Source organism: Salarias fasciatus, chromosome 4 (assembly GCF_902148845.1).
Source record: "Salarias fasciatus chromosome 4, fSalaFa1.1, whole genome shotgun sequence".
Taxonomy (NCBI): domain Eukaryota; kingdom Metazoa; phylum Chordata; class Actinopteri; order Blenniiformes; family Blenniidae; genus Salarias; species Salarias fasciatus.
This window is the reverse complement of record NC_043748.1, coordinates 5,755,569-5,768,934: the sequence shown is the minus strand read 5'-3', so window position 1 is coordinate 5,768,934 and position 13,366 is coordinate 5,755,569. Positions and strand designations below refer to the sequence as shown.

The window sequence follows — 13,366 nt, the reverse complement described above, 5'->3', positions numbered from 1 at the left end:
CATCAGAATTAACAATAATCTTTTGAACACATCTATGACATATCAGTCATAGTTGATCAATATATTAGCTGATGCTATGCTGACTCAGTATTGTTTATGGGTAATTTGAATTACCGTACTCCATTGAAAAGCACCATGAATGATCATTTACTGACACAATGATGAGAAGGAATGGAGTTAAGGTGTTTCTTAAAAAAAAAAATGGAAAAAAAAAGGTGATTACAGTGTCATTGGATGATACAGTCTGTAACATGATTTGTCAGTGGTGAGTACGCCAGTAATTTCCACAGCAAATTAACTTGGAAATTGTAAAAGTGTTCTTCGTGTTTGTGGTTTATTTGTTCCAATAAATCCAAGGCGGGGGGGAAATAATTTTAGGGTGGCAGGGTTTATAGCTGGCACCTGTATCATGATCAGTTTAATGCCAGAGCATGTAATGAGTTTTAAATTTGGGGAAGTATTGAGATGCCTCTGGTGCCTAGTTACAGGGCAATCAACTCTCAGATATCAGACTGAGGCAGTTTCCATTAACGCTGTATAAGTGTTACATATCTCTGGGGAAATACAGTTCAAAGAAGAAAGTCGAAGCACATTATTCAACCAGGGCAAGATACAAGTATAAATAGTGTTTTCTCATTTCTCAAAATGTTACAGTAGGTTCAGGGGGGTACGCTGACTGCCTGACATAAAAATGATGTAATTATGATAAAGTCTCTATGACAAGGATGGAAGCAGATCAGCTTACATGCCCAAGATTACATGGAGCCGACTTTTATTTGCCATCTTACCACCAGATCACAAGGTATTGCCAAAGTCAAAATAAATCCAGTAAAGGGGGGGGAGCAGTGACTTGTTTCTGGCACTGAGAGAAAATGTATTTATAGGACGCATTCAGATATGCTGTTGACAACATTTTCCGAGTTTTAACATTTATTTCCTATCAACCAATTTATTTGTCACTGTTGATCCGTGTTGCCATTGCAAGGCCAGAGTAAGATATAAGTAACTCAAATAATCACGTTTTACTCTTGCTTAATAAAATTAAGTGTTTATAGCTAAAAAACATAATTCATTGTAAGTCATTACAACTGTCATCTTTGCTTGTGGTATCTTAGAGCGCTAAAATTGTTTCCTTATTTCATATAATGAAAGCAGACCTTGAAAACTCAACATTGATTTGCATGCAGGTGGAGCTGATCCAGTAAATGAAAGGCAGGGTATAAATTGATCAGTCTCTAATTTGAGGTTGAAAATTTACTGAATATTGAATATTTAGATGAAAATGAAAATTTACCGTTGGTATAATATTGTAATGCTACTAAACTTAAAATGAATTATAAATATGTGACACATATCAAAACACCAACTTCTTTAAAGTTTCAATTCGATATTCTATGATAATAACATTCCTCACATTTCATATGGTTGGCTGAGTTTTAGTGTTTTCAGAATAAACCTTTTGCCTTGAGATGCTTCTTCTTCTTCTTTCCAGTAATGATCATGGCAATGAAAGTTAAGCCATGGCATTTATTACACATTTTTATCTACTGAAATAGCACAGAAAATTTCATGATTTTTTTCATTTATTTCTTAAAATGTATTTTTTACAGGCTGGTACCTTCAAAAATAGATTATCATCTCCTTCTCAGTGTCTAAAACTAATAGGGGCATGAGCTGTGCTGGACGGAGAAGGGGGTATCAGATTTTATAAGCCAACTGTGTCATTTATTGATGACTGCTCACATTTTCGGTCAGGATAAGGTTGTGGGAGCAGCATCATTAAATATAGAAAGGCATCTGTGGTGTCAGTAATAGTAAATTGTTGACAGAGGCTTCTGGAGAACATAAAAGGTGGCACAGACGCCTGTGTAGCTGACTTCTTTCATCAGTAATGAGTGAATTCTCTCGTAGCTACAACTACATTGCCCTGTATTACTACTGCATGACAGCAGCAATGGTGCATGTAGCCAATGAGTTGATACTGTTTTTCTTTTACAGTAAGTGTTTGAAGAAGCCTTTGAGTGATGTGTGGTGACATTGCGTAAAATACAGTTGATGATAGATAACAGCTATGAGAAAGCACTTGTAATGACCTGTAGCATTGCATGTTTACTTTTTTACGATAGTGTAAAAATTTAACAGTGTAATACCCAAATCAAGTAAAGCATGCATGTTGAGAATCACTGTCAAAATGATATGTAACTTTAAACAAATCTGTTATACTTAACTTATGCTAATGCAATCATTTAACTTCTAGTTAACTGTATGTATAAGTAAATAAGTAAAATATCAGTGTTACTGTTACTGCTGGGTCTTCAGAAGTTATTGTTATCCATGATGTGATGACATTGCTCGACTGTGCGTGCTTTCAGTGATTTTTTTGTTATTTTTGTTAAAGTTATTTTGTGTATTTATTAGGCTTTACAATATTTTTAAGAGCACCCACTAAATTTGGTCATGCTGATACCTTGTGTGTGACATGGTGACAATAAAGTTCTGCTCTATTCTGGCTAGCTGTGCATTAGATTTTACTGCATCTGAAAAGAGACCATTTTAGGTGTATTTGGTGACTGTAAAATCCCACAAATACAAACCCATATAAGATATTTTATATGTGAAATATATTACTTTTTGTTGTCATTCAACTCAATGTATGAGGTGACCATTTAAGTTGGTAATTTAATTGATTGGTATCCCAACATCTTTCCACTGGTCATGCTGAAAGACCCCAAAACTGATAAACAGCAGTGCTGTTGAGCCTCGATTCAACTTTCATGACCATGATCAGAAAGAAGTCAAATGTAAATGCGATATTGACCTAGAGGGGCTCTGAACACTTTTAAATTGCATAGAGCAAATATTCCAAGAAATCGCTGTCAGTCGAACAACATGAGAGCAAATAATACAAAGTAAATAGAGATCATGAAACAGTTTATTGAAATTATGCATTGTAAAATGACAATTCAACTGCCGGTTCATATTATATGAACTCTGTCAGAATGTCCCAGGAGGTGTTGCTTCTTATTCAGCGTCAGCCTAGAAAAAAAAAGCAAGAAGAATATAATTATTTTCGGCACACATACTGTAAACACATGAGTGTCTGTTCTTATGCAGTAATCATGTCTGTCATTCTTTACCTGACAACATGTATTTATTACATTCATATTCAACAATATTTTGCATCCAAAGCGATCAGACACATACTTTTCCAACATCACGGCTCTTGGCTCTCAGCTTGTTGACCTGGGATTCAGCGATATCTGCTCTCTCCTGAGCTTCCTCCAGCTCATGCTGAACCTTCTCAGTCTAGACATGTGAGTGTTGGCCTGCTCCTCCTGTGAAGGATGTTAAGTGATATTATCTTTTGATACATGAGCCACACGATGAGATTTGAAGTCAATTCAGTCAACTTACAGCCTCCTCAGCCTGTCTCTTGTAAGACTTGACTTTAAGCTGCAGCTTGTCCACCAGATCCTGAAGTCTGTTCACATTTTTCTTGTCTTCCTCAGTCTACATGGAGGAATTATTACATATTAAATAAATAACATATAATGAAATGAAGTTTGTGTCTTTTTTTTTGTCTTGGATAAATGCATTACCTGGTAGGTGAGCTCCTTCACTCTCCTCTCATATTTGCGAACTCCCTTAACAGCATCAGCTCCACGTCTCTGCTCAGCATCAACTTCAGACTCAAGTTCACGTACCTACAGCAGAAAGTGAGATAGATTAAATAAAAATATCACAAATGTTATGCAGTAAAACATACAGGATTTACAGTAAAACTGATTTGTACTCTTCAGCAAACATGGAGGAGTAAGGATATGACTCTTTGTTCGTACCCTGGACTCCAGTTTCTGGAGCTGCTTCTTGCCACCCTTCATGGCGAGGTTCTCAGCCTCATCCAGACGGTGCTGCAGATCTTTGACTGTGACCTCCAGGTTCTTCTTCATCCTCTCCAGATGAGCACTGGTGTCCTGTTCCTTCTTCAGCTCCTCAGCCATCATGGCAGCCTTAAATGTTTCAAAAGTAATTTACCATTTATTTGGATGAGAATGCCATTCCATATGAAATAATATAGCAGTGAAATTGTTGTAATCTCACATCAGTGATAGCCTTTTTGGCTTTCTCCTCAGCGTTTCTGGCTTCCTGAACAGCATCGTCCACCTCACCCTGAACTTGGATGAGGTCAGACTCCAGCTTCTTCTTGGTGTTAATAAGACTGGTGTTCTGAATGTGGGAGAAAGAGTATTAGGCTTAGGTAATAAAATGCTTGACATGACACCAAAAAAATAATTTGCCATATCATATTCTGAATGTTGACATCAAACCTGAGAGTGCAGCAGTCCCACACGCTCACTGGCATCAACCAGCTCCTGCTCAGCCACTTTGCGTCCTCTCTCTGTCTGCTCCAGGGCGGCTCTCAGCTCCTCGATCTCAGCCAGCATCAGACCATTTCTGCGCTCCACCATTGCAACCTGCTCCTTCATGTCCTCCTGTCCTCTGATAGCATCATCAAGGTGCAGTTGGGCATCCTGATGACAGACATGACATTTTCAACAGTTAGTACCATTGCAGATTTGTTATTGTAATTGAATGATCTCAGAAAACTGACCTTGAGCTGTCCCTGGACATTCCTGAGTTGTTTCTGAGCCTCAGCAGCCTGCCTGTTGGCATGGCTCAGCTGAATCTCCATCTCATTCAGGTCTCCCTCCATCTTCTTCTTGACTCTCAGGGCATCATTCCTGCTCCTGACCTCAGAGTCAAGAGTGCTCTGCATGGAGTCGATCACCCTCTGGCTGTTTCTCTTGATCTGCTCCATCTCCTCATCCTTCTCTGAAAGCTTCCTGTCAACCTCACCTTTCACCTGGTTGAGCTCAAGCTGAACGCGGAGAATCTTGGCTTCCTCGTGCTCCAGAGTGCCCTTCAAATAATTAAATGTACAAAAAGTTATTTTAAGAAACACTAGAAAAACAATCAATTTAATAATTTGCTGTGAACACATCGAATTGTTAAAATGTTACCTCAGCCTCTTCCAGTGCAGTCTGAATTTCGGACTTTTCGGTCTCCACAGTTTTCTTGGCCTTCTCCAACTCATGGATGCTCTTTCCAGTCTCACCAATCTGTTCTGTCAAGTCGGAGATCTCCTCTGCAGAGCAAGCACAGTCAATTATATTTACAGGAACTTTTTGTTTCACATAGCAACTTAATTGTGCCAACGACACAACATAAGTATATATAATATGTCACTGGAAAAAGAGGAACTACTACAGAAGAGAAAAAATGTTTTTATACAATAAACATACGCTGCAGGTTCTTGTTCTCTCTCTTCAAGGTCTCCAGCTGATCCAGAGCCTCTTCATAGGAGTTCTTCATCTTGAAGAGTTCAGTGCTGAGAGAGCGAGCCTCCTTTTGGGCTCCTTCCAGCTCTGCCTGCCCCTCCTCATATTTTGTTTCCATTCTGACAGGACCTAGATTTTGAAGGTGATTCAAATGATCTGTGAATAATCTGTGTATGTGTTGATCTGTTCAAACCATTGTTTTGATGGCAAGATTAAGAATTTACCTTGTCAAAGTTCCTCTGCTTTTTGTCAAGGTTGGCAGCCAGAGCATTTGCTCTCTCCACATCAATCATGAGGTCCTCCACCTCTCCCTGCAGCCTCTGCTTGGTCTTCTCCAAAGAGGCACACTTGGAGTTCACAGCCTCAATGGATTCCTCAGCTTCCTGCAGGCGCTGGGCAAGCTTTTTCCCTGAAAATTAGAGTATTTTTGGGATTAAAGCCAGCAGCGATAGTGAAAGCTTGCTCAAAGAAAGAAAAGACTATTATTTACTTGGCCTCCTCCAGCTCCTCAGTGCGCTGAATAGCATCTGTCTCATATTTGGATCTCCACTGAGCCACCTCACTGTTGGCCTTGGACATTCCCCTCTGCAGCTCAGCCTTGGCCTCCTGCTCCTCCTCAAACTGCTCCCTGAGCAGGTCACAGTCATGGCGGGCTGACTGAACAGCATGAGCCAGGGCGTTCTTGGCCTGTTCAACAAAAAGTTGAATGTGAGATTGATAACTCCATTGACCCAAATATAAGTTTAGAAGCCTACTGCATGTCAGTACTTTCATGTTCTCCTTCATATTCTCAATAATGCAACAGGGAATAGAAACTTTTCTCACCTTGACTTCCTCTTCAACGTGCCTCTTGAGCTCCTCAATCTGCTGAGTGAAGGCCTGTTTGCCTCTCGTCAGCTGAGAAACAAGGGCTTCCTTCTCCTCAATCTGGCGAGAGTACTCACCTGATAGACAACGTAGAAAGATGTTATTCTTTAAGAAATACATTCCTACATTTTTAAATCTTTTGTTTGATGAATTTCTCCAACATATGACATACCATTTTCTGTCTGAAGTCTTGCCCTCTGAGCATTAACATCATTCAGCTGGCGGACATTCTCATCATTTTTGGCCTTAAGCTCACTCAGTTGGTCTTCAAGACTTCTGCTAATTTTCTCCAAGTTGCCCTACAGCAGCACAATATGATGGATTTTGTTTATATCTTTAGATGTAATACTCATGCCATTTCAGGTTTAGTTATTTTTTTAATTATAAGGAGCAGACCTAGCGAACACAAGCAAGCTATTTACTCACCTTTGATTTGGCTACAGCCTCCATATTGCTGGTCAGGTCATCGATCTCCATCTTGTACTCGCTCTTCTCCTTCTCCAGCTTCTGCTTGACACGCTGGAGGTTGTCGATCTGCTCTCCCAGCTCTGCCACACTGTCAGCCTGCTTCTTGCGGAGAGCTGCTGCAGTAGCTTCGTGCTGCAGGGTGGATTCTTCAAGGTCACGACGCAGCTTCTGGAACTCAGCCTCACGCTTCTTGTTCATCTCAATCTGAGCGGCGGTTGCTCCACCAGCTTCCTCAAGCCTCTCACTGATCTCCTCAAGCTCCCTGGAGAGATCAGCTCTCTGCTTCTCCACCTTAGCCCGAGCAGCCCTCTCAGCTTCAATCTCCTCCTCCAGCTCCTCAATGCGAGCCTAGAGATGATGGCAAATTCATGAAGAGGACTTCTTTAGTCATTTGTGTACTGTAATTTGATTCCCATAATAATAATCAACCTTAGATGGAAATACTTATTCAGTGTGTGTCACCTGGAGTTCCTTGATCTTCTTCTGAAGCTGAGCACCAAGAGACTGTTCATCCTCAATCTTGCTGAGGCAGCTGGCTCGTCTCAAAGTCCTTCCTGAATATCAACAGAACCAGAAGCTTTAATTTGCTCACACGTTTTCAGTGCAGAACTGAACATTCAGTTAGTTACTTCTTGAGTTTCTCATCAGATTGCTGCTTGTCATTCTCCAGATCCATGATTGATTCCTGGGCCAACTTCAGATCTCCTTCAAGCTTCCTCTTGCTCTCTCAAGGTCCATACGGAGCTTCTTCTCTGCTCCAGTGAACCCTCAAGCTGTTAGGCAATGAAAATGTGAGTAATTTAGAATTTTCAAGTTTCCAACAGTATTTCCAGCTTAAAAATAGTTTTCTTACATCGTCCACTTGCTGTTCCAGCTTTGTTTTGGCCTTTGTCAGAGTGTTGACTTTGTCTTCCTCTGCCTGGAGATCATCCAGTGTTTGCTGGTGGGACTCTTGGAGGGCTTCTTCTCCTTGGTCAACTTAGCGATGGCCTCATCTTGAGATGCCATCTCCTCAGTCAGGTTTTTCACCTAAAAGCATTGTTAGAAAAACATTTTAGACACTCCATGTTTGAAAAAAAACGAACCAAATAAGTCCTATTTTAGTAAATGTGAATTTAAGCGCACTTTGTTTTCAGTGGCATGTTCTCCTTCTCCACTTAGCCAAGGTGAGTTCCAAGTCATCAATGTCCTTCTTCAGCTCAGAGCACTCATCCTCCAACTTCCTCTTCTTGGCAGTCAGCTCAGCATTGATTTCCTCTTCATCCTCCAGTCTCTCAGAGGTCTCTTTGAGTTTGGGCCTCAATCTGGATCTTGCTCTTGATCAACCCTTCACACCTTTCCTCTGCATCAGAGAGGCTCTCCACTTCCTACAGTACAAAGAATAGGTGAATTGTTTTCCTCATATCGTAACACAGTTAAGATTTTGTCTTGGTTTTATTTTAAACTTACTGCAGCAACTTGAAGTTGCAGGTCTTTTCTCCTGCAGATGCTATCATCTTCTCCTCCAGTTCCTTCTTCTGGCCAGAGCAGCAGCAAGGTCTGATTTCATCTTGTCATAGTTTTCCTTCATCTGCTGCAGCTCCTTCTCAGTCTCAGCACTCTTCAAAAGTGGCTTGATCTTGAAGTAAAGTTTCAGCCATGGCCAGTTTTTCACATTCATGAATGAACGGACGTTGTACTGGATGCTGTAGATAGATTCTCTAAAACCAGATAGACGATATGTCATCATATATTACTTTTGCCTCCATGAGATCTGAAATGAGTAATGGGAATATTGTGTGTATTTTATAATTTCTTTACCTCCTCTCCATCATCTTGACAAATTCCTTCCTCATGACATATCCTCTGCAGAGAGCCTGAGTCATGGTCACCAGCTCAGCCAGTTTCTCATCTCTCATCTCCTCAAGAGTACCCAGCAGACCAGCTTTGAAGAACACCTATGTTGGCAAAGCCAAGTTAATAAGCAATCACTTAAAGTGTCACTAAATATTTCCAGACACCAAGCTGAATAATGACATACCTTTGTGTGGCCAAACTTGTACTGAGTGTGGTCCACATCAATGGAGCCCAGCAGCTTCTCTGAAGCCTTCTTGTTGTCAATGAACTGTCCCTCAGGGATGACACTGGCATTCAGGACTTTGTATCTGCAAGAGGAAATTGTGTTCATGCTGATACAGTTGCTTTCACATCTTTTTCTCATATTTGTATTGAAGATCATGTTCACCTCTGCTTGAAGTCACCATAGAGGATTCTGCTGGGGAAACCCTTTCTGCAGATTCTGATACCCTCCAGCACACCGTTACACCTCAGCTGGTGGATGACCAAGAAATTCTCCATCAGACCTATAAATGTGAAAATACTACATTAAGGTTTTCATGTTCCAGCATTAGTTACAGTTACAAAAACAACACATGATGTGATTTACCTGGAGTCTTTGATTCATTGGGAATCAAGCAGCGCACAAAGTGAGGATGGGTGCTCCTCAAGTTGGTCATCAGCTTGCCCAAGTTCTCCTGTGGATTGCATCATCCATTGTTCATTTTTTTTTTTTTTCAAATTTGGTTCTACATTTTACACAAAATAAAATTGTACTGTACATACCCTGAACAGAGCAGAGACAGTCTGGAAGGAGCCACCCTTCTTCTTGCCACCCTTCTTGCCACCGCCACCGGAAGCCTCTGTTTTCAAGAAAGTTGTTAAAGTGGTCTTAATTTGTGTCATATCTTGTCCATGTATGTTTAGCCAGAGAAAACTCTTGTGAAATTTTGTATGAGCAAATTAACAGTTTGAACTGGTTCTTACCCTCAGCTCCAGCATGGGCGGCATACAGGAAGGCCAGCAGTTTGTTGGAAGACTTCTGGTACAGCTGAACCACTGAGTCATTCAGTGGGTCCTTGTTCTTGTCCAGCCAGCCAGTGATATTGTAGTCCACAGTACCAGCATAGTGAACCAGAGAAAAGTGAGCCTCGGCCTTGCCCTTTCCAGGCTTTGGCTTCTCAAAGGCCTTTGTCTTCCCAAGATGCTGATCATGCAGCTTGTTCTTGAAGGTGGTGTCAGAGGCCTTGGGGAACATGCACTCCTCTTCAAGGATGGAGAAGATGCCCATTGGCTGAGGAGAGTTAATGTTTCTTGGTAAAAAACATCACTTAGCAGCAACTGTAAGCAGTGAATCATTACACGGTGTGAATACATACCTTCTCAATAAGCTCAATGCAGGCAGCCAAGTCCATACCGAAGTCAATGAACTCCCATTCAATGCCTTCTTTCTTGTACTCCTCTTGCTCCAGGACGAACATGTGGTGGTTGAAGAACTGTTGCAGTTTCTCATTGGTGAAGTTGATGCACAGCTGCTCCAAGCTGTTGAACTGAAGTTACAGAAAAGCAATTAGTTTTTTTCAAAGATTCAAAATCTACTTTGAAAAAGTGTCTTACTTCAACATCCTCACTGGATTACACATTGTAAGAATTATAAGGTCTTACATCAAAGATCTCAAATCCAGCAATATCCAGCACTCCAATGAAGAAGCTTCTGGCCTGCTTTGTGTCCAACATCTCATTGATACGGATGACCATCCACAAGAACATTTTCTCATAGATAGACTTGCAGAGAGCTGAGACAGCATTGTTGACCTGGAAAAAAAAAACACCTTAATATTGCACTTACCCACCTGTAAAAAAACTTTACGATAATGTCTGTTTACAAAATGTATGTTGTTTACCTGTGGGACGGTCTGACCTTTGGTCACCATCTCATTTCCGACCTTGACCCTGGGGTAGCACAGAGCCTTCAGCATGTCAGCAGAGTTCAGACCCAGGAGGTAGGCGATTTTATCAGCCACTGTCGGAAAAATAGCCTGTTAGTTATCTGTACACTCAGAGACAGATCCATATACATTGTAGTGTAGCCATTTCTGAATCAACATTGTTTTGGAAGTGCTGTCTTACCCTCAGTGCCATCAGGCTCAGCCTGCTCCTCACGCTGCTTCTGCTTGAATTTCATGTTTCCGTGATGCATCACAGCACCAGTCAGCTTGTAGATGCCAATTTTCTCCTCACCAGTGAAGCCCAAGATGTCAATGGCGGTCTGCAAAGGTAATGAAGCAAAATGTTTCCATTAATTGATTTTGAACTTTTTCTTCCACTCTAGTACACACATTGACAATTTATCAACATTGTTGACTCACGTCAGTTGCAATGAACTCCTCCACGTCATTGATGCTCTTGACAGTGATTTCACCCTGACTGATCATTGGGTAGTCATAGGGGTTGGTGGTGATCAGCAGACCCTCTGAAATAATGAAAACAACATCCATGAGAATTTCTTTTTCTAATATCATATCAGCCTCTTTAATCTTAGGTTCCCAATCTGCTTGAACATACCCAGCAGCTCAGGCTTATGGCCAGTCATCAGCTGATAGAAGATATGGTAGCTCTCCAGCGGACAGCTGGAAGGTGACACGAGACTTCTCCAGCAGATCTACGTGTAATGATAGGTTGTAACATGTTATATATATGACAGCACTCAGTGACAGAAATGCTTCTTAATTAGATGAGTCGTGAATCTTGTCTCTTCAACAGTACATTAAAACAGAGCAAACCGTGGACCTTTTGCAAAAAATGAAAAATACTTACACGTTTCAATATCTGCGGAGGCCAGTTTGCCAGAGGTACCGAAGTGAATTCTGATGAATTTACCCTAAACATATAGCAGAATGAAATGAACAATGTTCTTCATATGGTGCTTAAAGTGCTTAAATCCAGTCTTTTACACTTACGAAACGAGAGGAGTTGTCATTCCTCACAGTCTTGGCATTACCATAGGCCTCCAACAGAGGATTGGCTGCAACAATTTGGTCCTCAAGGGAGCCCTATAAGATGAAATTGTTGTGACAGTCAAATATTGCACACAGTTTTCATCTGAAAAAAAAAAAAAATCCTGATAATGAATATAATGAATATACCTGCATTTTGCCAGGTACTGGAGCCTCTTTCTTCGCTCCAAGAGCTGCAATTGTTGCAAAGTACTGGATGACACGCTTGGTGTTGACAGTCTTTCCAGCACCAGATTCTCCGCTGGGGAAGAAGAGACACTATTAAGTTTCAGCTCCTATGACAGAGTGACTAAGATAACAATCTGAGCTATACTTACGTGATCAGGACTGACTGGTTCTCACGATCTAAAATACAAATATATGGCTTACTTAAGTTCAGTTTTCATGAATATTTCATCAAGATTATTTGGTAATTTATTGTTCTTTAATGTTGTGACATTTTTATCTTTCATATTACCTGTGAGCATGAACTGATAGGCATTGTCAGAGATGGAGAAGATGTGGGGTGGAGCCTCAATCCTCTTCTTGCCTCTGTAGGCACCAACGACTTGGGCATCGTACACTGGGAGCCACTTGTAGGGGTTCACCACGACGCAGAAGAGACCAGAGTAGGTCTGTTGAATTGGAGAGAATAAACTTAATATTCACACCTCTCCTGTTAACATTAAGTTATTACAGTTTAAAGGAAACTCACGTAGATCATCCATGATGCATAACGCTCTTTGAGGTTATACAGCACACAGGGTTCATTGAGGTGGGTCATCATGGCCATGTCCTCAATCTTGTCGAACTTGGGGGGATTCCTGGGGTGGATGTCATCCTCTTTTACAGTGAGTGACTGATTGGGAAAAACAAACAAAGTTCCAAGTGTCACATGACAGCGACACATGACAATTTTTTATTTTGTGAGCAAATCCGACTTATTCACCTACCTTTCCTGTATCAGTTTCAACTGTGGCTTTGCCACCCTCTTTCTTCACCAGTTTCCCCTTGAGGTACATCTCATCAACATCAGCAACGAAGTATGCAGTTTTAGCATCAAACGGAGCTGTCTGAGCCTCAATCCTCTCCTTTTCTGTCTTCCGGAGGTAGATGGCCGCCGGGCCATAGGCCTCCATCTCCGCGTCTGTGCTCATGATGGCACTTTAGTTGAGACTGAAAAGGTGAGAGTTGCACGCAGGAGTATAAGCACATGAACATGATGCAGTCAAATGTGCATTTTACGTTAAATTTTTTTGTTTGTTTTTGTTTGTTTTGTTTTGTTTTTTTTACCTCAGCTCCTTCTGGAAAAGATTGAGTTGTGCCGTCTCTCCCAGAGCCTTCAGATGCTGTAAAATGTCAATGAAAATGGCCTTAGTCACATTTGTTTGAATGAGTAAAAGTATGACTTTTTTTCAACTAACAATATTCTGTGAAATCATTCACACTTCACATTCTCTCAGCTTCTCAGTTGTTCCACAGATAAGAACTATTTCACAAATTTCTAATTTGTTACTCCCTGCGGTGTGAATCCAGCAAGATATTCCTGAAATGTATAATCATCTATAGTAAAAGTTATTTTACAAACCTTAAAATGATTTATTTAATTAGATTTTTGTAACCCAACCAACAATTTGTGTATAGCATGCATAGGTAACAAACAATGCATCAATTTTTTCAGTAACCAGAATTTCCCAGTTTGGGATTAATGAATTAATACTCTACTCTCTACCATCTAAATAGTTAGTACAAACTAGGATCACTATGAATACACTCACCTGTGAGGGGAGCCTATCAGTTAATGAGAAGTCCCGAGCTGCTTCTTTTATAGAGGGTGTAGTGCCTCATCAGCAGCAGCCCCTCACTTGGTTTGGTCATGGC

At 40.9% G+C, this 13,366-nt stretch overlaps 1 pseudogene; it reads right to left on the bottom strand.

Annotated features, from left to right (window-relative positions):
* Nucleotides 1-2,915: 2,915 nt before the first annotated feature.
* LOC115387661 (myosin heavy chain, fast skeletal muscle-like) lies at nucleotides 2,916-12,642 on the bottom strand (annotated as a pseudogene).
* Between the last annotated feature and the right edge of the window lie 724 nt (nucleotides 12,643-13,366).